Source organism: Myotis myotis, unplaced genomic scaffold (assembly GCF_014108235.1).
Source record: "Myotis myotis isolate mMyoMyo1 unplaced genomic scaffold, mMyoMyo1.p scaffold_m19_p_16, whole genome shotgun sequence".
Lineage (NCBI taxonomy): Eukaryota > Metazoa > Chordata > Mammalia > Chiroptera > Vespertilionidae > Myotis > Myotis myotis.
In genome coordinates, this window is record NW_023416320.1 from 37,171,770 (window position 1) to 37,199,194 (window position 27,425).

Genomic DNA, 27,425 nt, shown 5'->3' on the forward strand with positions numbered 1-27,425 from the left:
TGTAATCATGCTTGAATTCATTTGTTTTGTTCACATACCTATGAGCAATTAGTTTAAAGATAAAGACAACAATGATGAATTACCTACCCCATATTTATTAAAACAGAGTACTGCTTTGTAGGATTTTTCAAAGCAAATCAACTTAGCAACTAAAAAATACATGAATATGCTTTAGAATGCTGATTTAATTAATGTTTTGTTTGTGGTGTGCAGTAAAAGGGAAGATCTATGTTGAATATATATTTTGTCACATAAAAAAAAGCAATACAGGCATCCGCTTTTAAAAAAAAAAGTAAGTTTCTAAACGCAAAGAGAAGCCTTCTCTTTGCCATCTTTCAAACAGTAAACATTCACTTCTGGTCTTGATTATATACAAGATGCAGTACAGTAAACAACAGATTTGCCATGAACTTTTTTCTTCTTTAGTTAATTGGAAATAATAAGCTTAAAGAAGTGGGAGCAAAGTTAAGCACTAGAGAGTACTGTCAAGGAGACTGAGATTATTAATATTAATTTTTACATGTTTCAACTGACTAAATGTACCTGTAATTGGTACTCTGGTTGCAAATTTAAACAGCTACGCTTATGTGAGGATTGTGTAATAAGCAGTCATTACCCTCTTTCTTTTGTGATCTCTAATGGGAAAACTGAGAAGCTCTTTCCCCTTTTTAAATTAAATGCTTTTAATAAAGTAAGATTTTTTAGGGGAACAAATACTCAACTTCTTAAGCTGTAAATTACTAAAAGCTGCCCCCACTGGACTTGACTGTGTAGAAAACAGAGTGATTTAAATGCTTTCCAGAGCTTACACGTTAGTGCTTTCAACATCAAAAAGTAAAACCAGAATCATGTCAGCGCTCTGTTCTGCCAAGCTTTAGAAAAGGGGGTGAGCAACAGCAGTGTGGCCAGATCCTTGCCACCAGGGAGAGGGACAGGACGTCGCAGCACCAGAATGACCTAATGATCACTTGCTTCCGACCGCACGTGTCTGCACTCTGGCTCACAGCCTTGCGTTTGCAAACATGGCTTCTCCACAGTACACAGACAGGCCTTTCCCTCGCTCCAGAATGTCACCACCTAGTGAAGGAAGGTCCCAGCTAAAACCCTTTCACTCTCCACGGGAAATATTTTCCACAGAAAAAATTCTGTAGAGATTCTGGTAAACTGGATAAGGACGTTGGGAAACTGTAGTGATTCTGTGCACGTGCATAATTACCAAAAGAAAAGAAATATTAAAAAGTACAAATTTTGAGACCACTGTATAGAAATTTACCTATAAATACTTGAAAAAAAAATTTTGAAAGGACACACCTTTTTTGTATTTCAGAATGTGTTCAAACTTGGCTGAATCTGTGGGATATCTGAACATCAGGCTTTTTCATTTTTCTTCTCCCATCTTTAAATTGCCTATAAACTTTCATCACCAGTATTCGGCTGCAGGTACAGACATGGCTAAAATGCACTGGTTCATCCTAAAAGGAGGGATGTTTACCGAAATTAAACCAGATTTAGTCAAAGCAAAGCACATGCTTCAACATGAAAAACCCTACCCCCTCCTCTGAAACATCCTGGTAGCATCTAACTCTCTACTCCTCCCTTAATTTCTGTCATCTTGGTTTGTATTACCATGTGCTTCTCCTCTGACAACAGCCATTTTAAATGGCGAAAGAATTTTCTCCTGACCATAGATTTAATACAGCCGTCTGATGACTGATAGAGCAGAGATCCTTTTGCTCCACCTCCTAACATCTGTCATAAGAGTCAGATTACAAATCAACCCAAATGAGGGGACAGAGGGAGGGTAAGTGAAGAGGGGACACAGGAAAAAGAAACACTAGTGGTTGGTGGTTAGAGCATCTGTAGAAACCATAATATAGTTTCGAGCCTTCATTTGATCCCATCAAACAAAGGGACATCATGTTAGAAATAACATTAAACTTCATGTTTAATGTTAAAAAAAGAACTGTGTAATTTCCTAAATAGAAATACGCTTTGAAAATGTAAAATAATAATCTTCTTATTGTTCAATCTGTGGAGATTTATTATACACATATAGATATTTTCAAAGAAAATGATCTTTTCATCCCCAGTTATTATAGTCATGTCTAATGCCATCAGAAATATTAGAGAGAAATACATTAATTACAAACCAACTTAAACAATGTGTGTAGCTATTTATGCATTTTACTAGATAAATAATATTATCTTTGATATTTTAAAATTTAAAAACTGACCCCTGAACTGCTTTTAATAACTGTTTGTAAATCTTCTAAGTTTATTACAGTGGAAAAAAATTAATCAGTAACTACTTACTGCCAAACTATACCTGTAATTTAAAATGATGATAAGAGTAGCCTAATGCAGTTAGCAAACATCTCAGAAATTTCAGAGTCCAAATGGCTTTAACTTACGACTTTATGCCAAAGAAAGGAAGAAAATATGTCAAGGAAACATTTAACTAAAGCAACAATAAAAAACTTGTAAAATGCTGATTTTTTTTAGGTTACATGTGTTTGATAGTTTTCTAATAATACAAGCACCGAAAGGCAATTCAGATCCAACGTTAAAACACTGAAGTTCCCCAAGTGTACAGGGTGTAACCTGATCATAATTGCTGTGAAGGGTGAGAGTTGACTAAATCTTGACACTAAATCTTGCCATCTGTAGGTGCTTTACACATCCCCAGCTTTTTGTAAAAAGGGTCAAAAGTTTACAGTATATTTTCCCACTCATTACCAATCACAAAATTCTATCCGCTTATGTCATCTTAGAACAACACTCTGAACAAAAGCAGGAAGGCTATCTCCAAATCCAATGATTAGGCAAGTAATATTTATTTCTACATTTAGCAAAAAGACTGAATTTCCCCAAAATAATTAATTCTCCCAAAGACTTTTAGACTAGAACAATTATTCTAACTCTAACACTACTTTACGAAATCACTGATGGCTTATAACCCAACAATTCACATTTAAAAGAAAGGTATTCTTACTCAAGATGTCAATTTCATCGTCACTAAGTGAACTCAACTATTATTTTTTTTCACGCCACTCACTAATCCCAATCATTTCACCTTGAATGTTCACAGCAGAAGCACGAATGCATCGTCTCCCATGACTGGGATTCAGGCCTGGAGAGCTGTCCTAGTGAGTAAGACCAAATAGATTCACACTGCGATTAAACATATTAAAATGTCTGGGATAAAAAGCCCATGCGGATCTAACAAAAAGGCCCTTTCAGCAGGGAACAGTGATCTGTGGTTCTGATCATTTTAAATTAGGGAACAACCCAAAATTCAAAAAAAGTACGAACATGCCATTTTCTAAAATCCTCTCATTTTACAGTTTTATTTCTCTCATTATAATTATCAAACTTTATGCTAAACTCTATCCTTAATTATTCATAGAAATTGCCAGTAAATTGAAATCATCACCATAAATTCAGTAGGAATTATGGGAAAGCATGCAAGGGTAGAATAAAAACAAAGATAGTATCAACATATACAGTTCTTGCAGTTCAGCTGAAAAAATAATTGTACACTGAGAAATATTATATGAATCATGTAAATCTGAGTTTTATTTTCAATATATAAGAATTTAATATTTAAAAGAACCCCTCTGAGCCCCATTTTAAAGTGAATAATCTAATCTGACAGTACAAATGATCAACTCCTAGAAATTATTTTAGATGTAGGAATCTGATATATTAAAACAAATTAAATCAATGTAATATTGCTCTAATTTAAAAAAAAACACAACACACCCAGCTAATTAAAGAGGAACAAGTTAAGTGAAGAAAATGTGAAAGAAATTTTGACTTAATGTTTCTAATTAGCAAGGGCTTTCACATAGACTTAAAAGCAAATCTTCCTTTCCTGATTAATCAGAACATCACACAAAGAACTAGACTCTAATTGGTAATTCTTTCAGAGAACTGGAAGGAACAGTTGTGACAAACAGAAGAAGACATGTTCTCCATTGAAAATAATTGCAAGTGTTATAGCTTTATAGTGGTTACAGATCTAGATAGATGGTGGCTCCTGTGCTTAAAGAGGAACACTTCTGAAAACTGATAAAAGCTATGTGGCCAGTGGAGTGGCAGAAATATTTTGCCCAAAAAATAAGCTCACTCTGCTCAAAATAACACTAAACTTCTCAAAGAGCTTTTTGTCAACTTAGATAGAAGGTGAAATATTGACTGAAGACTTTTGAAAGTGTCTAGAATTGTTCTTTTTTCTATTAATGATTCCCTAATTATCAGATATATTTCAATGTTTGCCATTAATTTAAACAGAAGAATTTTACAATACTCTAAGAATACCAATCTCTTCCTCCAAGATACAAAAAGGCACATCACTAATATGAAATGGATATGCCTAAATTAAATGAAGAGAAAAATGAAGGAAAAAATTGGGGACAGGACCCATAACAGCACTGCAATTAAAAAGATAAGGGAAGGAAATTCTCAGGAAAGAGAAATAAATCCTCTAGCCTCTTAGATGAGGGACTTGCTCTTGGAGGGGAAAAAAGATTAACATTAAAGGGTAGCAAATTGAGGGGATTGCAGAAGCTAATTCAAAAATACTGCAGCAAAGATTTCTGAGTGCCAAATTGTAAGCATAAGTACACCAACTAGTTTCAAAACAATTCTCTGAAATGCTGATACATAGGCTTTTTAAAAACATAGACATCAACTACATACACGTGGCATTTTAAAAACTCATGATTTTTCATTCTGTATTACATTCTACCTAATATTTTGCTGTCTCATTTTACAAGTAAAATAACTTTATAATCAATAACAAAAAATATAAATATACTAAAGCCAAAATGATTACTCCACATTGTGGCATGTATCAGTACTTCATTTCCTTTTATTGCCAAATAATAATCTATAGTATGTATATACCACATTTTATTTATCTCCTCATTAGCTTATATACATTTGCATTGTTTTGGCTACTCTGAATAATACTGCTATGCACATTCCCATATTCATATTGTTGTAAATACAGAAAATCTACTAATTAGCTTTATTAATGGAATGATGTAGATAGATCATATGGAGCCTGGATATCCAAAGGAGACAAGCCTGGTCTTTTGTAGGATCTGGAACAATTCCTCCCTCCCTGAACATCCATTTATCACCTCCCTACCAACCTGTCAGCATCACTCAAAGCTCCTCCTCCCCATCACCGTCACCCCCTCAGTTCGCACCATCATCTCACCTGGATTACTTAATAGCCTAAATGTGCCTCAGCCTCCAGCCTTGCCCTCCTCTAGTCCATTCAGCCCAGTTGCAGGATATTCATTCTAAAATACAAGTTTCATCATTTTATTTCCCAGCATCAACTTTGTCAATGGACCCCCATGGTGCTCAAGATTAAAGTAAAAATTTCTTAGCCAGTAAAAGACTCTAAGGTGATCAGGCCCCACTAACCTCTGCCATTGTGGTCTCTGACTACTTCTGTTGCATGTAAAGGGACTAATTCCGTTAATTTTTCTCCCTCACCACTGGGCCTTTGTACATGCTGTCCTGTCAGCCTGGAACTGCCCCTCTCCCTGTGTTTTTCCCTCAGCCACAGAACTGCTTATCCTCTACCGTTTTATATGCCATCATCTCCATGATAATATAAGCTCCAAATGAGTAAAACATGTTTTTTTCATAGCTAGTGCATCCAGCACAATGAATGGCACAGAGTGAGCACTCAACACAGATTTGTGGCTTTGATAAGAAAATGCTAATCATTGGCATTTCCGGTATCTGAATAATTCCCATCAGCAGTTTTCTAGGCTCTCAGCTTGAAAAAAAAAATTGTTGAGGAAACACGAAAGACACAAATCCTGGCTGCCTATCTCTGATAGAGGCAAACAAGCCTCACTGTCAGGTCACATGGTTAGTTCCCAATGGAACTGACGCCCACCCTTCCACACAGCCCAGACTGGGACTCGGAACTACCCCAGGACGCTGGGCAGGGCTGGTTCAAAAACAGGCGGGAAATAGAAATTGGACCAATGAGTGGGGCCTGTGATTTTTGTTGGAGCTGACAGGAGAGTGCTCTCTTTAAAGAGAAACAGCGGCTGTTAACATGATGTAAGCCAGAGCAGTCAGGACCTTCTCTGCTATCGCGGAGTCCTAATTGAAAAAGTGAGCCAACACAGAGGAAAGTGGAGACAAAAAAACAGAGACGGTTCTGATGACATCATTACATCCTTCCATCCAGATGTGCCCAGAGCCAACTGCAGCCTTAAGCTCCCACTTAGGTGAGGAAGAAGGGTGGAGCCCATTTTTCTGAATAAAGTGTCCATGAAATGTTACAAAATTGGGAATTAATCTAAGCTATATTTCTTTTGCTGGAGGGAGGGAAAATGTGGAATGAAGACATTTTCTTTATCCTAAGTGAATTTTAGAGCATGATAGAAAGAACAAAATGACAAAGGAAAATCTGGTTTGAGTGCTAGTATCCATGCTATGCAACCCAGCAGACGCTCTTTCCTGCAGGAGGGTTTTGTCTAACACCGTTGGTGGCTTCTCATTACACACGGGCATGTGCCTGGGCTGTGTGGAAAGAACGCCACATCGGATACAGCTCCCTGCAGTGGGAGTGAAGGGGGATCAGCCCCCTGCCTATGGAAGCGTCTGAGGAAGATGCTAACGAAGCCTCATGAGCCGGCTATTAAAATAGAAGAAAAATGTATTAAAAATCTGGGTATGAAAGACGTTTCTGTAGTAACTTCGATCCCTGCTCCCGTCAGGGATCATAAGCAGCTGCTGATACGGAAAACACTGTGCTGTGGCCTCCAGGGGCTCAGGGAAAAGGTAAGGTGCCTGCGAGTGGCTAGGGGACGTTTCCAGAAAAGCTCTGTACTCGGAAACTCTTCCCCACCCTGGGCTTTCTTGATGGGGGCAGCAACAGTAACCACACTGGACAGAATCAGAGTCCTCGGAGGAAAGAGAAGTGTGGCCTCTGCCCGGTGTCCTGCCTTAACACCACGGCCACAGCTGGGGACCAAGTGGCTTGACATGGGGGTATGTTTCCCAGCTACTCAGAGTCCGTTTTGAAGAAGCATTATGCGTTAGAATCCTTACACCTGCAAACGGAGATTATACAATGAAACCACTATTGATCAGAATGTTCATGAGATGACAAGCTATGCTACCCCACTACCACCACCAAATTTGGTTCATTGTTATTCAAAGCACTCCTAAAAATGTGTGACCATAATCTCCTATTTTAGTAAATATAACATTATAAAGACAATTTTATATTTATTATTTAAGATCTTACATCCTTAGGACTATCATTCTGAATATTTGATGCTTATACAAATTGATGGAACTTTATAAGGAGTAGGTGATAATACAGAACGTCTACTCTAATCCCAACAAATGGTTAAGTGCTTGCAAACACATCAAATTCTAACTTCCTTTCAGGATATTCTATTTAACATCAGTGTAAAGGGGAAATATAATTTAATTCAGCATCTCAGCATAGGGTTCATGTTAATACTGGTACAAGTTCATTATATACAACTAGATGCACACAGATTGATAATAAAGATTAATGAAAGTATATTATCATGTACATATCAACAACTACAAAAACTTGTCCAATAAAGAACTGAACCAGCCAGTGTGGTTCAGTGGTTAAGCATCAACCTAAGGAGGTCATGGCTAGATTCCCAGTCAGGGCACATGCCTGGGTTGTGGGCTTGATCCCCATTAGGGAGTGTGAGGGAGGCAGCCGATTGATGATTCTCTCTTATCACTGATGTTTCTCTCTCTCTCTCTCTCTCTCTCTCTCTCTCTCTCTCTCTCTCTCTCCCCCCCCCCCCCCCGCTTCTCTGAAATCAATATATATATATATTTTAAAAAGGATTCCACAGGTGGCAGGATAACTACTGTCATCCCTAATAACACTGCCAGCAGCCAGTTCTGGGTCTGGTATAATAATGAAGCCATGTGATGGGATCTTTCTGGTGTGCAGTAACTATTCAGAGTGATCAGCGTCTGGTTTTCTAATGTACTCACTGTGCACAAGTGTGCATGTTTGTGTGTGAAGGATGATTATTTGGTTGTTACCCAGAAAAAAAGTTTTGCCTCTACCCTCTAGCAGTATAAGTTAAGATGTTTAAGTAACAAAATGGATGAGAAATAGCAGGAGACAGAAAAAAGAGGAGTTGAGTACCTGGCCTAGGCAATGGGGGGAGCTCAGCTGAGTTGTAGACCTAACATTTTCAGAAATGTAGTTCAACCTGGACTCGGAACAGGATTTGGAGATGAGGACTAGAAGCAGATGATGAGGAGAGGGAGGAGAATGAAGAAGATAAAAGCTAATTTTAAAAACCAATTTCCCAAGTGATAGGCACTGTTCTAAGTGCTTTATGTGAATTATCTCAATACAAAAAAACTACATACTAGAAGAACAGATGTTGTAGGGAGGTAGGGAAGTGGAACGTGAAGCAGAAGAGTAGACTGGAGTTAAGTGTTATCAAGAATAAAAGGGCCTCTCGGTGGGCTGACTTTAGATGTTCAATAAAACTGGACCTTTTCTATTCTTTCTGTTCAATGTACCTGCAACTACTTGTAAAAAGACATCTTCTTATAATATCCTTACATTTGTAATATTTTTGTAATACTTTTTATATCATCAAACTTAACCACTTTTTATACTTCATCAACTAGAGGTACTTGTTTTCAGTTAGAGAATATACTAGATATAACTTCTTAAACTCGAGTAGGTAAATTAAAATCAGTAAGAATGTACTTAGTGCTTTGTATAAACCCATGCATTATACAAAGCACCAAGGAGGGAAATTTACAATATAGTTGGACTAGATTTGGAATGTAGCCACCATTAACAGCCCACATTCTCAAGACACTTTCAACTAAAATTGAAACCAGCAGTTATTTTTCTGTCTTTGTGCCATTTGAGTCTCATCAATAAAAGATATCCTTATTTCTGTGTTTCGTTTCTAGCTATTCCTTTTGTAATGTCTTAGAACACGGCATAGCAAGATAACCACAAGGTCAAGAGTGTCAAGAGAAGGACAGGAGTGGGCCCAGTGTCCATCACCCTTCTCACACTGTGCACCTACTACAATGCATTCTTTTATATTCGTTAATACATTACTTTGTAATCACATTTATGTAACAATGTTTATCTGCCATTTCTCTTACCACCCTGTGAGACGTGGGTGGAACAAAGGCCACACACATTGCTTCTGTCCACCTTACACATCCCTGCTTTACTGTGTGCAGAGTAACTGCTCTCCAGTGAATGTAAACTAAGTGGAAAAAGACTGTCGGTTGGTTGGAGAATGAAAAACAAATCAGGGATTTCACCTAATCAAAAAGTGCCATTTTCATCAATAGAGGAAGCCCTATGTTATACTAGAAAGAGAAGAGATTTGGGAAATATATAGTCCCAGGTTCCAATTCTAGAGCTGCCCACCTGTCTATATGACTTTGGTTAATTCCTATAAGCCTCAGTGTTTTCATCTATAAAATGGGAATAATTTCTCTCTCCCAAGCTGATATTAAGAATTTGATTAAATAAAATATATTTTAAGAACAAGAAGAAAGCAGGTTTGTAAGAAGAGCTTCCTTCTTAAAACTGCTTTATATTCTGATTCATAAAAATATTATTTCCACATTGTATTTTAAAAGAATTTGTCAAGAGCAGATGGAGCGCTGGTAGAGGTAGAGACAGAGGGGCTGCCATAGGTTGGCCTCTGGGTCCAGAGCACCAATTCCTACCTCTCCCCTCCTTGCCCCTTTTGCCTTTGCTGGAGCCCCTACCTGGCCAGCCTCCCCTACCGGTCCAGTTGGGATTGGGGCATTAGCTGTCTAGGGTCCCAGGGCCTGGCACGAGCCCTCCTCACCCTTCTATGCATGGGGCTCCTCCCCTTCGGTACCACCTGAGTCTGTCCCTGAGGAGCGTAGTGAAGACCCTCGGCTGAACCCATCAGGCCCGCTGCCCCGAGCTGCAGCTGCAGCATGTCTCCATCACAGTCAAGATAATCTGCACCCCCCAGGGCCTTCACCTGGAACGTGGCTCTCCAGGATGAGGGAACAGACACTGTCTTCCCTTGACAGCCGGGTGCCCGGGTAAATGCCTACAAGAGAGCCTGGGCCCCGCCTCCGGGTCGCCAACTCCCCTGCGGAGCACAGCCACCCAGCCCTGTCCTGCACGATGGCTGAGTTTGATGCTTTCCTGGCCAGTGGGCTGAGGTGGCTCCACCACGAGGACGATGACCACTATGTAAACGCAAGGGCGCTTCTGAAGCTGCTAAAAGCCTTCCATGGACCCGTGATGTCTACAGAGGCTGGCCCAGCCTGAACTGGCCCATCCATGCTTCTGAGCCATGGCCCCACAATCGCCCGAGGCGGGTACAGTTCTGGTTCGCCACCGGGGGTGCTGGCTTCTGCATCAACCACAATCCGGCTTTGAAAATGGCCTTGTAGGCCAGCATCTCCACTTTGTGGACTCATCTGGCTGCCTGATGACTGTACTGTGGGCTACATAATTGAGTGGCCACCTGCAGCCAGGCCCCTCCTCCACTCCCACCTGGAGACCCTGCGGCTGCTGGTGCTGCCCAGCTCCTGGAGCAGGCCACCCTCAGCTGTGGCCTTTGAGGGGCAGGCAGCAGCTCAAAGTCATTAAGCAACCCGGCCCCTTCTCTCCTTCTCTCCAGGTTTCACTCCTGCCTTGTCTCCTCTACCTGCACACGCCCTGGCAGCTGGGAATGAAGTGAATTTAAGATTGTAAGTAATTAAAACCTCTTTTTGATTTTTATGGTACATAATGTTAATTATTATCACCCCAAACTGTAAGTAGCTAAAAGCACTTAAGACAGTGGTTCTCAATCTTGGCTGCAATTAGAATCACCTGGGAATCTTTTTAAAATCCTGATTTCTGGGCCTCATCCTCCGGAAATTCTGTTTCTTTGTTACTAATGTTGTGGCCTCATCCCTTAACAAAGAAACAGAATTTCCAGAGGATGGGGCCCAGAAATCAGCATTTTAAAAAGATTCCCAGCCCTAACTGGTTTGGCTCAGTGGATAGAGCATTGGCCTGTGGCCTGAAGGGTCCCGGGTTCGATTTCAGTCGAGGGCATGTACCTTGGTTGTGGGCACATCCCCAGTGGGCGGTGTGCCGGAGGCAGCTGATAGATGTTTCTCTCTCATCGATGTTTCTAACTCTCTCTTCCTCTCCTTCTCCCTTCCTCTCTTAAAAAATCAATAAAATATATTGAAAAGAAAAGAAAAAGAAAATGAATTTGTAAGTTAAAAAAAAAAAGATTCCCAGGTGATTCTAATGTGCAGCCAAGGTTGTGAACCACTGACTTAAGAGCTCTGAGAGCAGCTGTAATTCCCTTGATGTTAAAAAAAAGAAAAAAAGAAAAGTGGGCAAAATTTGAGAGGGAGGGTGGCCTAATTTTTTAACATTTTGTAGAATGTAAATGCCATGTCTGTTAATTTAGGTCATGACTATCTGAAATATAGTCAACATGAAATAGAAACTGTACTTCCAATATAAATTAAGCTTTTAAAAAAGTAATTGAAATAATTCTCTAGTCACTCTCAGAAATGTAGAAATATAATTTTTTCTAAATAAAAAATTTGCTTTTGAATTGAACATTTTCTTTTCTTTGTGTGAAAGTGTCTTAGGACTTCTTATTATGGGAATTCCAGAAAATGCCTTTTAAAGATTTAATTGAGTAAAACGCCTAAAATTATTTTTAAAGAGGGGAACTTTTAAGTGAAAAAGAAAGTGGGCTGGCCCCCTTTTCCATCCTTCAAAACAACATAACTAATATTAACATCTGAACACATCCCATTGAATGAATTACATGTGTAACCTTGTTTGAAGTAAAAAACAGCTCACCATCACTTCTGTGACCTGCATTTTCCTGTTTAACCAATCAGTCAGACAGTCACTTCTGATAGGATACACAATTTAGCAACTTCATGGGCTTTGTTTTGCTGGTACCCATATGAGAAGGGGCCGCAACCCTCATGGGAGGGAGGGGTGGCAAGCTCAATATTAAGCCTTGCCATGTCCTTACCCATACTTAGGTTAGCTTGAAACTTTATTTTGATACTAGTGGCCCAGTGCACGAAATTTGTGCACATTAAAAGGGAATTAATTAGAGGAAATATCTTAATATTGCTATTTGCCCTTTCTCTATAATAGAAGTGTCAGAGATGAAAGAAAATTAGTAAAATGTGTATGAAAATCTCCCTCCTGTCAGAGTCTGGGGTGCGCTGTGGGACCCAGAGTCAAGTCCCCGCCCACCCACGTGCACCTCGAAATCACATGAGACCCAGACCTGGCCGACCTCACCCCTGTCAAGCCCCACAGGGTGGGGGACATGGCCTCAGGTCCCCTGGCCCCAGCGCAGGGGGTGCGACCTCAGGTCCCCTGGCCCCAGTGTGGGGGCGGAGGGCACAGCTTCAGGTTCCCCCGCCCGGCCTCAGGTCCCCTGGCCCTAGACCTGGACCTGAGGCAGGGGGTGTGGCCTCAGGTCCCCCCACCTGACCTCAGGTCCCCCGGCCCCAGCACTGGGGGTGCAGCCTCAGGTCCCCCAGCCCCGGTGCTGCAGCCTCAGGTCCCCTGGCCCCGGTGCGAGGGCATGAGGGCATGACAACCATTTGCATATTAGCTCTTTATTATATAGGATTATTAAATGTAGGAGTGGTCTGCTTTTATGTTTTAGGAGAAGAAACTCTGATAGGCAAAACATTACCAATGACAGACTGGGTCTGAATCCCAATTCTGCCTCTAACTATCTAATTAAATGAGGTGCACATCCCTGGGCAAGTCGCTGAACATCCAGTCCTTCCTTGCCCCATTTCTAAAATGAGATAATAATAGCAGCTACGTAATAGGTTTTCTCTTTCTTTCTTTTCCTTTTTTCTTTTGTGTGTGTGTGTGTGTGTGTGTATGTATGAGGATTATGTGGATTATTATGAGAAGAGCTTAGAACACTACCTGGTAAGGACAATATACACACTAGCAGTTATAAATGATCTTTCAGTTCTAAGAACTTTCCATTTGCACTATGATTGAAACAGGATTTTTGTGGATAATACTTGGTTCTACATTCATGTCTCTGTATTAAAACCACTCTGCTGATTGGCCCATAATCATGATTATCAATCTTTAGTAATATAGTAATGTTATTTTAAATAAAACAAATTTATATATTTAATGACATATTGACGCAGAAAAGTTATATGTACATAGATGGGCAGCTATATAATGTTAAAAATGTTCTGTGAATAAAACAACAAAAAAACAAAACATGTTCTCTATATAATGAAAAAGAAATTAATGAAGTAGGATGCTTCTAACTCACTTTCCTTCACATCCTGATATACATCTTTTGAGTACTCTCTTCTGACAAAGCTGATTTTGTAGTATCTGATGGGATCAGTTAATCAAAACTCTCCTTTTCTGAGATCAGAATCATTTTTCACTTAACTAGAAAGAAGGCAGCACAAAATGTCTTTGCAATTGTTACAAGATCCAATTAAAAGCAGATGAGTTGGAAGACACAAAGTTTTATTTCACTTTATACATTATAGCCCAGTATATAAAATGCTTTGAAAACAAAAAGCAGTTTATTCTCAATTTCAAATCAAAGAGGATTTAGACACTATCAGAACTCACTTCACATTCTGACACAAAGAATTCAGTCAAAGTTTAAATTGATACAACACAGGTAAAGGCCAAGAACCATGTCTTGCCAAAAGTAATGGTAAATGTTTGTTTTTCCTTTTCTCTCTCTACCTCTCAAGTTAACGTACATTTATCTCAGTTTTAAGACATTGTGAAAACCTTAACCACCTCATGAAACCTCATTGTGGTATCTGAACAAATGACCAGGTATATTACTTTCTCAATCAGCTCTTGAAAGTTAGTAGGAAATAGGACCCTTGACTTCAGTAAAAACTATGACTTAATTAAAAGGAGCACTGAAGTAGAAATAGCACAGCAAGCCAAAGATATCACATTTATCAGCATAAATAAATAGTACATAAATGTCTCTTCTTTTCTGTCTCTAAAATGGTTAAGGCTCAAGAAGAAGTAAGTGTACGGCTCCTGATGCGGCAGCTCTAGCCCAGGGACTCTAGGACAGCCACCACCAGAATGTCTGTGGGAACCGTGGCCAGTGAGCTCTGGGGCTGAACAGCTTTAGTGATGAGCCACTATGGTAAAAGCAGAATTTTAAAAAAAATTTTTCCTTTTAAAAATAAGGTGGAGCCAAGACCGGTTTGGCTCAGTGGATAGAGCGTCGGCCTGCGGACTGAAGGGTCCCGGGTTTGATTCCGGTCAAGGGCATGTACCTGGGTTGCGGGCATATCCCCGGTGGGAGATGTGCAGGAGGCAGCTGATCGATGTTTCTCTCTCATCGATGTTTCTAACTCTCTATCTCTCTCCCTTCCTCTCTGTAAAAAATCAATAAAATATATTTAAAAAAAAAAAAAGATGGGAAATTGGTAAATATAGTGAGCATACATTATAGTTTAAAGCAATATGCATTGGCATTTAGGCTATGTTAAAACAAAAATAAATTTAAAAAGACAACAGTGGTATTTTACAAAAGGCTATCATTTTATATCTTCAAAAGATACTTTAAAGAGAAAGTTTGAACCTGACCTTGGCACATAATATAAATATGTCAGTGAACAAGTTCAAAGAAGTAATAACTTAAGTGTTGAGACAATAAAGATTTTACGAAACTTTGTGGATATTTTGAGGCAGTAGCAACATTAAACACTAAACTTATACATTAGAGAAAATGTAAATGTTCCACAGCATGTAGTTTCAAGGAAAACCTAAAATCTAGGTTCCACTGGGCTAACAAAACACAATCTACTATTGCTTATTGATAAGACACATGAAACCAGCCTAATCTGTTTCAAGTCAAAGGAATTTTGTTTTCCGTTCTATTCAAATATAATAACTAGCATGAGTAACCACCATATGGTTCTCAAAATACATTAGTTCAAAACTATCTTCTATTTCCAACTCTATCTTATAACGCAGAAAACAGAGGTTTATTTTCTGGACTGTAATAAAACTGCCATATAAAAAGAATTTGAAATCTAGATCAAATAGCTTTTTTAATGACTAAGAATTGAAAGGAACTGAAAGATCAACTGTTTCCTTTTGGCCCCTGCTCTGTCTGTTCTAATTTAAGCCACCAGTTCAATAACTGTGACACAGCTGTTTTTTTAAAAGATATTCTTTTATATTTTAGGTAAAGACAAACATCTCAGTACTCATCGAGGCACTGGTAGGGCTTTTATAAGCTTCCCCACACCTCTCTCCACTGAGGTGCATGCTGGCCTATCACACTCCTGTATCTTAGTCCTTTTCACCCCTCCAGGAGGAACGAGAAAACTCTGCTCCAGTTCTCTGACATGGATGGGCAACAAATGGTCAGTCCTTTGGCGGAGGCCAGAAAATTTCAAGAATATGACTTCCGCTTATGAAATTTATGTCACTGGCACTAAAAAAGCCAAAACTGTTGGTTTAAAAAAATCAAACTTCTCAAATTCTATGAATTCTAAGTCATTTCAGTATTTTTCAATACTTTAAAAAGCAGTGAAGGCAAACAAATCTATAGACTCCCGCACCACAAAAATCAACCTCTCATGGAGACATGTGTTCCAAAGATCCTCCAAAATTGGACCACATACATTTATAGCATATGGTCAAATTCCACAGAGCCACCGTGAAATGCTGTATACTTCTTACTCTCCCTTTGCTCTTTTGGATGTGAAGGCAGAACTGTGACTAGGCCAAAAAAAACACATTTCCATTGATTGTAGACACCCATGAATCATTCATGAAGTAGCAAACAGTGCTTAGACAACCTAATGCATGGAATTAGGTTAAAGTCACAATTTGCAAAATTTACTGTTAATGTCTCTGGTTTCCTCCCCATTTTTTCTGTCTCAAGGAAGCAACACAAGCCCCAATGGAAACCTCTATATGCTAATGCCAAAGAACAACAAGGGTGAGGGGTTGGTGGGGGCATAACCTACTTAATTAATTTTATAGATATGGACAATTTTATAAATAAGCGCTTAATTTATCCCTGACGACTAGATGTTGTAAAACTAGTGGAGACTCACATAAATGATTTGAACTTCAAAAATAAACTCTGAGGTGTTTAATGGAAACAGCCTGATTTTATTTGCTATTTTAACTGTAAGGGGATTCTGGCAAGGTCAGCAGACTCAGATTCAACACCTGCCTAGAAAATAACATATACATTCTGCCACTTTCCTTCCAGAGTGAAAGTGAATGGGATAGTTTAAAATCCTACTAATTGACCCCAGCTCAAATGCCATATATTTCTAAAGTTTCTATAGTGTCACTTATGTGAAATTCTGCTCATCAGAGACATTCTCATTAAAGCTAGCAACTCTACTATCCGGATGAGTCAAATACACAAATTTGAACCAAAATCCAAAGGCCACTAACAAGAAAGCAGGAGAACACACATTCTCTTAATGTTCAAACACGCCCCCTTCACACTCCCATGCACACATACTCCTGTCCTCCGGTGCACAAGAATGGGGCTGAGAAGACAGAGCCCACTCTGTCCCAGCAATACCTCCTCAAAGACACGCTAATTCAGAAGACCTATACAAGGTATAGACTGGTAATGGTTTTCATTTTAATTATTTCCAAAGAATATCAGCTATGCCAACAGAGAAGTCACACTTAGAAACTTCTAATTAAAGAAACAAATGGTGATTTCACAGAAAAATAGCTCTCAACTGAAACTCAACTTTTATAATCTAAGAAGCATCCTTTTAGATTTTATTTTAAAAAGTGGTTTTTATTGCTGTCTGTAAATCTAAATTTTGCTGTTCCAGAATTTGGGTTAACCAGAAAAAGCAGGTTCTCTCATATTTCTGATATACTGTTCAGCAATGCACTATGCTCACTAGCATCACTGCTCGTGGGTACCTGTGGAAACAAACATTTATTTACAACAGACAGCTTTTCTTGTTGCCTTAATCTCCACTTGTATGAAATAGATTAGTAGGAACAGATGTATAATTTAGAAATCAATGCTCATTTTTTTTTCTTTAAAAATCAGAAAGCCAAGCTTCAGTATAAAAATATTGAGCAAGGAAATATGGAGCAAAACTTTCTTTACCACTCCTTCCAGTTTATATTTTTTGGTAATTATTCTGTATATTTCCCACAAGCCTCAGCATAGGCTAACACAATATAATAAATACTAGAGGCCCAGTGCACAAAATTCACGCACGGGTAGGGTCCCTAGGCCTGGCTGGCAATCAGGGCCGATCAGGGCCTTCCAGCTGCTGGTTGGGGCCCTCCTTCCCCCAGCTGCCAGCTGGGGCCTTCCTTTGTTCTGTGCCGTCCCCTGGTGGTCAGTGCACATCATAGCAAGCGGTTGAACACCCGGTCGGTGGAACTCCCGCCCAAGGGGACAATTTGCATATTAGGCTTTTATTATATACGATTTCTCAAAGGAAGGAGAGTCAGAAAGGAAAAGGGATGACTTGAGGGTAAAGGGAAGGAGGAAAGTGAAAGGAGGGTCAATGGTGCTGAATATATTTCCCTTTGTGGTGAAAACTAGGTCAATCTGTTTACACTAATGTGTGCATAAAAAAGGGAGGAAAACAGAATAGTAAAAGTGCTTTAAAAACTGGCCTGTCATACAAATAGTTTCCAACTGATGGCTTTGGGTCAGTAACACTCATTGGAAGATAATTTCAACCCACCAGGAAGCTTCTTTGGTGCTGAGTCCAGCAGCCCATCCACCAGCGAAGAGCAGAGAAGTCTGCACAGGGGGAGTAGGATTGGGATTCTAGTTTGAAGAGTTAAACAACAGGGGGGGTTTTGCCAACTGTTAAAATATTTGTTATTTCCCCATGACAGCCTACCATGTGGACATTTGAAAAAAATTACAACAAAAGTAGCAATATCATTAAATGTCAGCAAATTTTGCCTAAAGCAAAAGAGACATGTAAATATTATAATTTTTTAGTAGATCAACACTGATTTTCAGTGGACAGTGCTCAGAGCCTCAGATCTGTAGCTCAAATCAAGCTGCCTGGGGATTCAAAATACAACAACTATTTTAGGGTCGGTGGGTTGCTGCTGTTGCAGGTGTGCCCTGGGACTGCCTTGCCATCGCTGCCATACCCCTCTCTCCCCCCAGTCTGGGACCGGGCCCAAGAAAAACAAAAAACAAAATACAACAAATATTCATTTCAAATGTACTTACAACCACGTCAGGTCCAATATAGACATAATTTCTTCTGTCCTTCATATGGTTAATATGATTTTTGCTATTTAGTATATAACAACAAAATGTACTAGCATCACAAGAAGTATATTATGCTCTGTTGTACTTTGGCGAACTTCGCTCTCCATAAGTTAGTGCTGGGCTCTACCTAGTATGTGTGTACAATTCTTCCTCCACCCCAAATCTTCCAGTGTACAGAAAGTAAACTTATAAACTCAAAGTATATATGAATCCACGGTGAATTCAGTTTTCCATAGTGAAGGAGAAAAATCACATTTCAAGGCTACATTGTCAAACATTTATCTAACGCTTGCTCCTGTTTTGACTATCAATTCTAAGAAAAGTTTATTGGCTAACTTTAAAAATGCTTAAAATGTGAGACTGGAATGGAAATACTGATGTAGCTATAGATTAAGAAGCATGATTTGGTCTGTTAAATAAATTTTTTCTTTTTAATTCAAACTACAGAAGCCCCTTCCCATACACTCAAATCTGGAATTTGCATTTACACTCATAGATACAATCCTTTTGGAAAGTGTGAGGAAGTATAGTTAATCATATTTTCAAATAAAAACTTTCAGATGCATTCAACAACGCTGCCTTCGAAAATACTTTGTCCGCAATATTATAGGTTTAAGAACAGATATTTTTATGTAATATGTCCTCCTCAGCCTTGAAAATAAACTAAATGTGGAAAGCTGAAGTTCTTTTTGAGGCAATTCTGCTTTACTTCAAAGTGATGGCACCTTATTCTTAAATTATTAAAAAAAGTTCCCCAAGATATAAATTATTACACATTCCAAGATAAGGGTTCTAATTAATTATATAGTCACTGTATTTCACACAACTTGTTTTCTGTAGGAAAAGTGTAACAAACCACAGATGCCACTGTACCTAAACTTTCTGATACTGCAGGGGATGAAGAATGCTGATTCATGGCGTGCCCTGCTCACAAGAAAAAAGGAGGAATGCCAATTCATGGCAAACCACACTTACAATGGAGAAAGGAATCCAATGGCTCCGCCATGGGCCTGCCCCACAAAAGTAAGTATGACATGGAAGTGCAGGGTGCAAGTTTAAATTGTGCTGGTCGTCATTAAACTTCAAATGAGTCGTCATGTTTCACAGTTTGAAATAAAGGTTAAAAGTTGAGGCCTGCTAATGAAATATAATCAAAATAATGTTTGACTTTTAAATTAATTTTGAAGTCCTCAAATATAAATATGGTTTTCCTATATTACACTTATTGCCACAAAAAAAAAAAAAAAAGTGTATATTCCAGGCTATTTAGAAGGAAAATGGAGCTGGGTGGTTAAGATCAAGGTCTTTGGAGTGGCAAACTGCCACTTACTTGATATGACCTTGGAAAAGTCACTTAACCTCTCTAAGCTTCAATTTCCTTATCTGCTATTCTGAAGATAACTGAAAAGCACTTACATAATACCTGGCACACAGTGGAAGAGCAATAAGTTACAGCTGCTGCTGTTAGTATTATCAAAGCAATCTCAGCAAATTGCACTTGTAAATTAGGTGTGAATGAGAAATGGCTGGATAATTCCAAAATTTTACTTAAAAAAATAACACAAAACCCCTAAAGGTCAGAATTAGTTCTTTCTATAAATGAAAAAAAAAACCCATGGTGGCAGAAAGAGAAACTAAGGCCTAAAGAAAGCAAAAGAGATAAAAAATAAAAATACAAGAAAACAAGACAGGAAGCCAATATCCTGGAACATGTAAAGAAAACTGCCAAGGGCACAGGAAGAGGATGGTCAGCTCCTGCCTACAGCTTTCTTTCACAATGAATTCAAGCATCAATACGGAGGACAGAAAAATTTCCCAAACTAAAAACAGAAAACCAATAAAGTTACATTTTATATCCAGTAACAGGTAGTGGAAAAATCTTAACTTATTTGGTTTTCAGAGATTAAAATTGTCCAATTTTCAGACCCACTTCACATTGTTCTTTATATAAGTTATCACAAAACATATCTAATATGGTAGCATAATTTAGCAAGGACGTGGGGAGGTCCCACACCAGCTTCAGGTTTGTCCCTTACTTCATCAAAAGAAGCTTTAAGGATAGTGGCAAAATAAATACACAATTGGAAGCATTACCCTCTGAAATCTACCCTGATTAAGCATATCTGAGTACATAAAATATGCAACACAGGCAATTTAAGAGCTACCAGTATATAATCTTTAAGTAGCTGATATAAATTAATTTCACATTTAGAAATAAATATAAGGAACTAGCTCTGGTTTGTATTTACAAATACAGAGCTCAGGGACTCTGAATATGAATAAATGCCTAGTATTTACTGCCCAATAATTATTTAGCAAATATTTCCTCAGTCTTTCCTATATACGAATCTTTCTTAAATACCTACATGTTTAAGTAGACAAAAATGGTCCCAATGTTTAAGGAGCTTATATTCTAGCAGGGGAGACTATAAATAATAAAATATTATGACAAAAATAGATTGTGTGATAAGGAGTGATCGAGAAGCTATTTCAGACTGGTTGAACTAGAAAAGCCTGCTCATCAAATTTAAAACATCTACCCCCATAAAACTGAAATTTGCTGCCAAAAGCTCTAGCAGCTATTCTTTTATTTACATATAAAAATAAACATTTGCCAGGCTATGAAATTTATATGTAATCTTCCCAAATATACACAGTAAGCACTAATAAAGAGATATGGTTGTTCTACCTTCAAATGTCATTTTCAATACATAATAATACAACAGAAATGAAGACAATATTTTTATAACAATTTCTTTATGTTGTCATATTCATTTTATTTACATATTATTTTGCTAAACTATAAATAGGATAATTTTTAAACATTGAATATTACTTAAAAATCAAAATAATCCAACAGAAAGGCTTAATTTTAACTCACCTGTACCTGTATACAGTGCAGAAGATCTATAAATCTGTGGCCAAATCCAAGAGAAATCTGTAATATAAACAAACAAACATGAATTAAAAAATGTAGAATCTTGTGATTTTTACAAGCAACATATAAGTAACACTCATTTAATAACACCTTTTCATTAAACTGCATGGTAAAACCAAGAAGTAGACTTGCTGCATTACTTCTATTTGCACAGGATAATATAAAATATGTAAGGTCACAGTTCATAAATTATGAGGTGTCTACCCTACCAATCTTGAGAGCCCGCCACACACTTGCTACACTTTCCTGTAGCTGCCTGACTCATCACTAGCTCTGGTGGAAGCAGAGGAGGCCGAGCTACGCTACGCCATGCACCTTGCACTGCTGGGCTAGCCCAGGGCCCAGCACACCATAGCACCATGTGCAGTAAATGTTTGCTGAATAAATAAACTTCACATAGTTGTCTTCACTTGCTGTGGTTTCTGCTTTACCTATATGGAATGGAAAGGCTTGAAATTATTAAAATAAAGCTCTATGTCATAATTGTTTAAAGAAGTTCAAAGGTGACTGGATAAGAGTCAGGGGTAAAGGGGGGTGGGAGGAATGGGAGGTATCTGTAACACTATCAACAATAAAAAATACTTTTAAAAAAGTGACTGAATAATTTCTCAAAAATGAAAGTCTTGAGTAAAGTGATATAAAAATGATGCCTACATAAGACATTCATAACAAATTGCAAGACAAATGTGGACAAGAAAAGGAAGAACAGTTTCAATACTCAAGGTGGCTTCTCCCCAAGTTTCTTCTGGATGTGTGTCTTGAGGACAAAGAGCTGAACATGGAAGGGCCCTGGGGCATTTCCTGGGATCTATGCAGGAATCACTTTTCACTGCACAGTGAGGAATAAAAACACAACAAATATGTGCTTACGTTATTTTATGTGTATTAATGCTGACTATTTTTGTGTATTTTAAGGACCTGAGAAAAATGGTTTGATTGCTGCTAGTAGAAGTATGTCTTTTTTAACCATTATGTGCTACCAGATTTAACAGCTGCAAGGAATGTTTTTACAACTGAGCTACTAGATCTTTTATTGTCAGATGACACCAATCAGTAATAAATGACACTTGGATTAATTATCGAACTTAAAACAGTATTAACTCTATGAGCCCTTTACTATTTAGAATAACTAGAACATAATAGTAGAAAAGAGCTAATGCTAATTTAATATCCAAATTAACATTTTTCTAGGGCACTGGAAACATCTGATTTCATAATCTAATAGGTCTAAAGAAGAAAGAGAAAAAGTGCATTTTGATTTTCACCAGGACCTGATCAGCCTGGAGATCATTATAAGTAATGAAATGCAGCTAGGGTATTAGTCAGAGATGAATCATGAAAAACAAAAAGAAATCTGTATGCAAATAAGTTAGCACAGTAAGTAAAACGAATGGATTCTCATGTGGCAGTCAGTAGTGTGCACTAACATGTTACGTAATAGAAGCCATCAATTCTTTCCAGCTCTGCTGGGGTGAATGTATTCGTTACGCAGGCCTACGTAAGCCCATTATAATTCTATACCAACAACTAATTTGCTCAAGGACATCACACCATGCAACAATCAAGAGCTAAAACTTGTGATATTAGCAGAAATGATGGTATTAAATTATTACTACTTGATCTGTACTATTAAATGAGTTTTTAATTAATATGCTAATATGAGGAAAAACTACCAAAGCACCCATGCTAAACAAAGATATAGAAGAGACATATGAAGATAAAAGACATATGAAGATGTGGATAATTTCCACAGTATAATATAATAATATCTTGGTGTAACATTTTAAACAAAAGAAATTAATAAAATACTTCAACATAGAATTACAAAACATTTTATAAGTTACTAGGTAATATAATAGCCATTAAAACAGTAGTACAGGCGAGAAGAACTTTATAATAAATTAACATCCTCTATTCTTCCACCAGTCCTGACAGTTTTCACAAAGCTCTTTCAGGAATGCGTTTCAAGGGAGGAGGAGGGGGCTGCCCCAGGCCTGGCAAAGACAGAGGAAAGGCAGAGGGATGCCTGTCATCTTTCCCCTGTGACTACGGCTGTTTCCACTGTACTAAAAAGATATATACCTCCTCTCTGCATGGAATAGTTGGAAGAGCCTGGGATTAAGCATCATCAGATAGACCAGGTTTCAAACTCTGGCTTTATCATGTAAACACTGCTGCTGTGAATATAGCATCACTAGCGGCAGCTGAGGTAAGTGACCTAAGGAAATGACACTGTGGACTTATTTATAAAATCAGGATAATGATGTCCTCTTTGCAACACCTGGGAAGTATCAAATGAGATAATTACATAAAGCACCTGGTACATAGTAGGCTTTATAATTATGATCCTGCCACGTCTGAACCTATCAAATGCTGCTAGTAAAGACAGGTAACCCAATAAAGCGATGAAAAATAGAAGCTTTAGGCCTACCAACCTCAAGTAGAACTGATTTTGATGGGATGTCGTCCCTTTATCAGCCCATAATCCCCCAGAGAGACACAAAAATATGGGAAATTTTTAAACCGAAGCTACTTTAAAACTATATCAAAAGTTGAAAGACATTACCTGATTTCAAGACTTACTATAGTTACAATAATCAAAACAATGGGGGTGGGGCATAAGGATAAATAACAGAAGAGAACAGAGTCCAAAAATGGGGCTACGCATTTATACCAATTCATATTCAACAAGGATGGCAAGTTACTTCAATAAGGAAAAGACAGCCTTCAATAAATGGTGCTCAAAACCGGTTATGCATATGGAGGAAAGGTGAAAAAAGAGCCTCGACCTTTACCTTGCACCAGGTACAAAAATTAACTCAAAATGAATAGGATCAGCCCTGACCGATTTGGCTCAGTGGATAGAGCGCCGGCCTGAGCGCCGGCCTGCGGACTGAAGGGTCCCAGGTTCAGTTCCCGCCAAGGGCATGTACCTTGGTTGCGGGCACATCCCCAGTGAGAGGTGTTCAGGAGGCAGCCGATCGATGTTTCTTTCTCATCGATATTTCTAACTCTCAATCTCTCTCCCTTCCTCTCTGTAAAAAATCAATAAAATATATTTTTTTAAAAATGAATAGGATCATAGATCTAAAAGTTAATAACCCAAACTACAAAGCTTGTAGAAGAAAGTACTCAAAGACAAATTATTGTGGATTAGGCAAGAAGTTTTTAGATATGACATCAAATATATAAAAGAAAAAAAAACATAAAAAGAACAACCATAAAAGAAAATAACTTGAACTCCATTAAAATTAAAACGTTTGCTCTTCAAAAGACAATTTTAAAAATAAAACCACAAGTCACAGACTGGGAGAAAGTATTGGCAAAATAATTATCTGATAAAGTACATGTGTCTGGAGTATATAAAGAGCTAGCTAATTAACTGTTGAAGGATGTCTATCTAGAATATATGAAAGATTCTTACAAGAAGCCAGATACCAAGATTACATACGGTATGACTCTCCTTACTTCTAATTTCTAAAAAAAAAGTAAAACGCTACAGATAGAAAACAGATGGGTGGTGTGTTGGGTCACAGAACAGAAGTGGGAATTAGACACAAAAGAACTTGGGGACCGACAGATTCTGTTCTAAAACTGGGTGGTGGTGATGCTAAAGAAAGATGTAAAAGAAACATTAGACACACAGCTATATAAATTTACTAAAATCCATCCCTGAATACAGTTAAAATGGGTACATTTCATAGTTATGCAAATTATACCTCAATTTTTTTAAATGCTAAAAAAATCCTAAATGAGATTTTAAAATGTATCACGGTGTCCCTACTCTTTCTTGCTATGTGATAGCTAAGGTTATTGTGTGAGTAAAGGGATCGAAGCAATAAACGTAGTTCTAGAAACGAACGGTGGTTTTGCCAAGTATAGTGTCACCTAGCAGGTTGCACAAGTAACTCATTACTTTGAGGCAGTAAATAAATAAATAAGTAAATAAGTCAATAAATAAATAAATCAGGACTGAGCCTACATCACACATAAAAAAGTTGCTGGCAACATTATAACTATAGGTTGATGCTTTTTTAAAAGGTAGGGGAGGGTTAGGAGGAGATATGCTCAATATTTTATGTTATTTTTTTTAATTGGGCCACATTCTTTTTTTTAAAATATATTTTTATTGATTTTTTACAGAGAGGAAGGGAGAGGGATAGAGAGTTAGAAACACTGATGAGAGAGAAACATCGATCAGCTGCCTCCTGCACACCCGCTACTGGGGATATGCCCGCAACCAAGGTACATGCCCTTGACCGGAATCGAACCCGGGACCCTTGAGTCTACAGGCTGATGCTCTATCCACTGAGCCAAACCGTTAGGCCTTAGGTTATTTTTTTAATTTCTGAAAATGAATGGTTAGGAACAGAGCCACAAGAGGCAAAATAAGCTGAGAGGAAAATGAAATGATATCTGGAATAGTAGCACTTCAAGACTATGAGAACGAAAGGAGGGCCATATTTTTGCTGTTTTGGTTTAATGCCACCACCACCAACATCACTAGCTACCATTTATTGAATGCTTATTTTGTGAGTGAACCGGGGCCTTGTGAGGCCTTTGTAATGTATTACCTAATTCAATCTTTCTAACAACCCCACGAGGTAAGTACTGCTACTATCATCTCCATTTTGTAGATACAGAAACTTTACTGATAAGTACTTTGTCCAAGAACACAGAGCTCGTGCAGTGTCAGAGCCCAGATTCTAACCCAGAATCTGACTGTGGAGTCACACATGCTCTTACCCAGCAGACTGTTATGGAAGTCCACTGTTCTGATAATGCTATCCTTTTTACCAACACGATTCAACCTGAAAACTGCCTTCCTGAGGCTTTTGGTATGGTATGAACAAGAACAAAGCTTACATTCCCCACATCATCCACCCCTGGCTGACACTGCAATCGAACCTTAACGTTATTTTTGGCTGACCCAAAGGTAGCCTCGAAATTTTCTCAAAGTTGCCACCAATAAAAGGAAGAATCACCAATACATCAATATATTTCTTTTGAAATACTTGCCAAATGGAACAACTTAATTTTGGATGGACAACAGAGTATATGGCATGTGCTACTGGAAAGAGTTGACTAACCAAAGGAGAGCCCTGTGACTGCCATACTTCATGCTCCAACAGAGGTCCTGTTATTGGTCATCTTGTCCTCTAGCCAGCACCACCCCAGTCATCCAGCCAGTCACACAGGCTGGTAGAAATGAAGAGGACATGGGGAAAGGAAGAAAGGCTAGAAGTACTGCTCAAATTACTTGAGATTTTCCAACAGTTCCAGCCAAGCATATAGTGCACGCCCATAATGCATGATTAATAAAATAATCTATTTTTCAACTTTTTGCTCAAAAGCACAAAAACTCCCAAAAAACTAAACATAAAATGCACCTTTCATTCAGCATGTTTCAAATCATCTACTATCAAGAGGAAATTCGTACTTTGAAGACTTAACTCTGAGAACTACTCCAGATTATTGAACATGACATTACATGTATTTAATATTTTATATGCCATAAAAATATCATAATATAGTAGCCTTATATTTTTAATAAAATCCCAATGTGATGTTGCAAAGGTCTTAATAATGTACATAACATGTAAAGAATGTGTGCAACATATGCAAGGAAAAATTCTTTCCCAATTATTAAGTTGATGATGCTAAAAATAACACCTAGACCACAGAAGAATAACTTTACACTGACTGCTTAACTTCTATATGTACTTCAGATAAGCTTATGTTTTCTTTCTTTGTTTACAGGGTTCTACCTCCACTTCAGACAATAACCCTTAACTAATGAAACTCCTTAACAAGTAATTTCCATTTTCAAAAGCCTTTTTTAAGAGAGTCAGCAGTATCATGTCAAGACCCTTTAAAATGGCAGGTCTATCTGAACATTAGCTCTTATAACATATGTATAAGCATTAATTAACTGACTTTCTAAAAACCCTTTCCCACTATTCATTCTTCCATAACTTAATTCACTCAGAGAAATCTTCACAGATTTGTTGAGAGCTAGATCTCAGTATACGGCATACAGAAAGTACTCAGTAATTTTTTAAGATAAATAAAAAGGCCTTCTCAGACCTCGCCATCTCCCTGTCAGAGAACTCTTCAGTTTTCTAAAACTGGTGCTTAAAATTAATTGAAACTCAATC

At 38.1% G+C, this 27,425-nt stretch overlaps 1 protein-coding gene and 1 pseudogene across 21 annotated transcripts in view; one reads left to right on the plus strand and one right to left on the minus strand.

Annotated features, from left to right (window-relative positions):
• NCOA2 (nuclear receptor coactivator 2) overlaps positions 1–27,425 on the minus strand; it is a 272,696-nt gene that overhangs the window by 152,108 nt on the left and 93,163 nt on the right. For 12 of the 21 annotated variants that reach the window (XM_036338498.1, XM_036338477.1, XM_036338481.1 and 9 more), the window contains exon 2: positions 21,211–21,267. The gene's annotated coding sequence lies outside the window, so the exon portion shown is untranslated. Of the gene's footprint in view, positions 1–1,311; positions 1,473–2,992; positions 3,049–21,210; positions 21,268–27,425 lie in introns of those variants that run through there. The other 9 variants (XM_036338479.1, XM_036338480.1, XM_036338483.1 and 6 more) reach the window with 4 other exon arrangements.
• On the plus strand, positions 10,115–10,638 carry LOC118670826 (annotated as a pseudogene).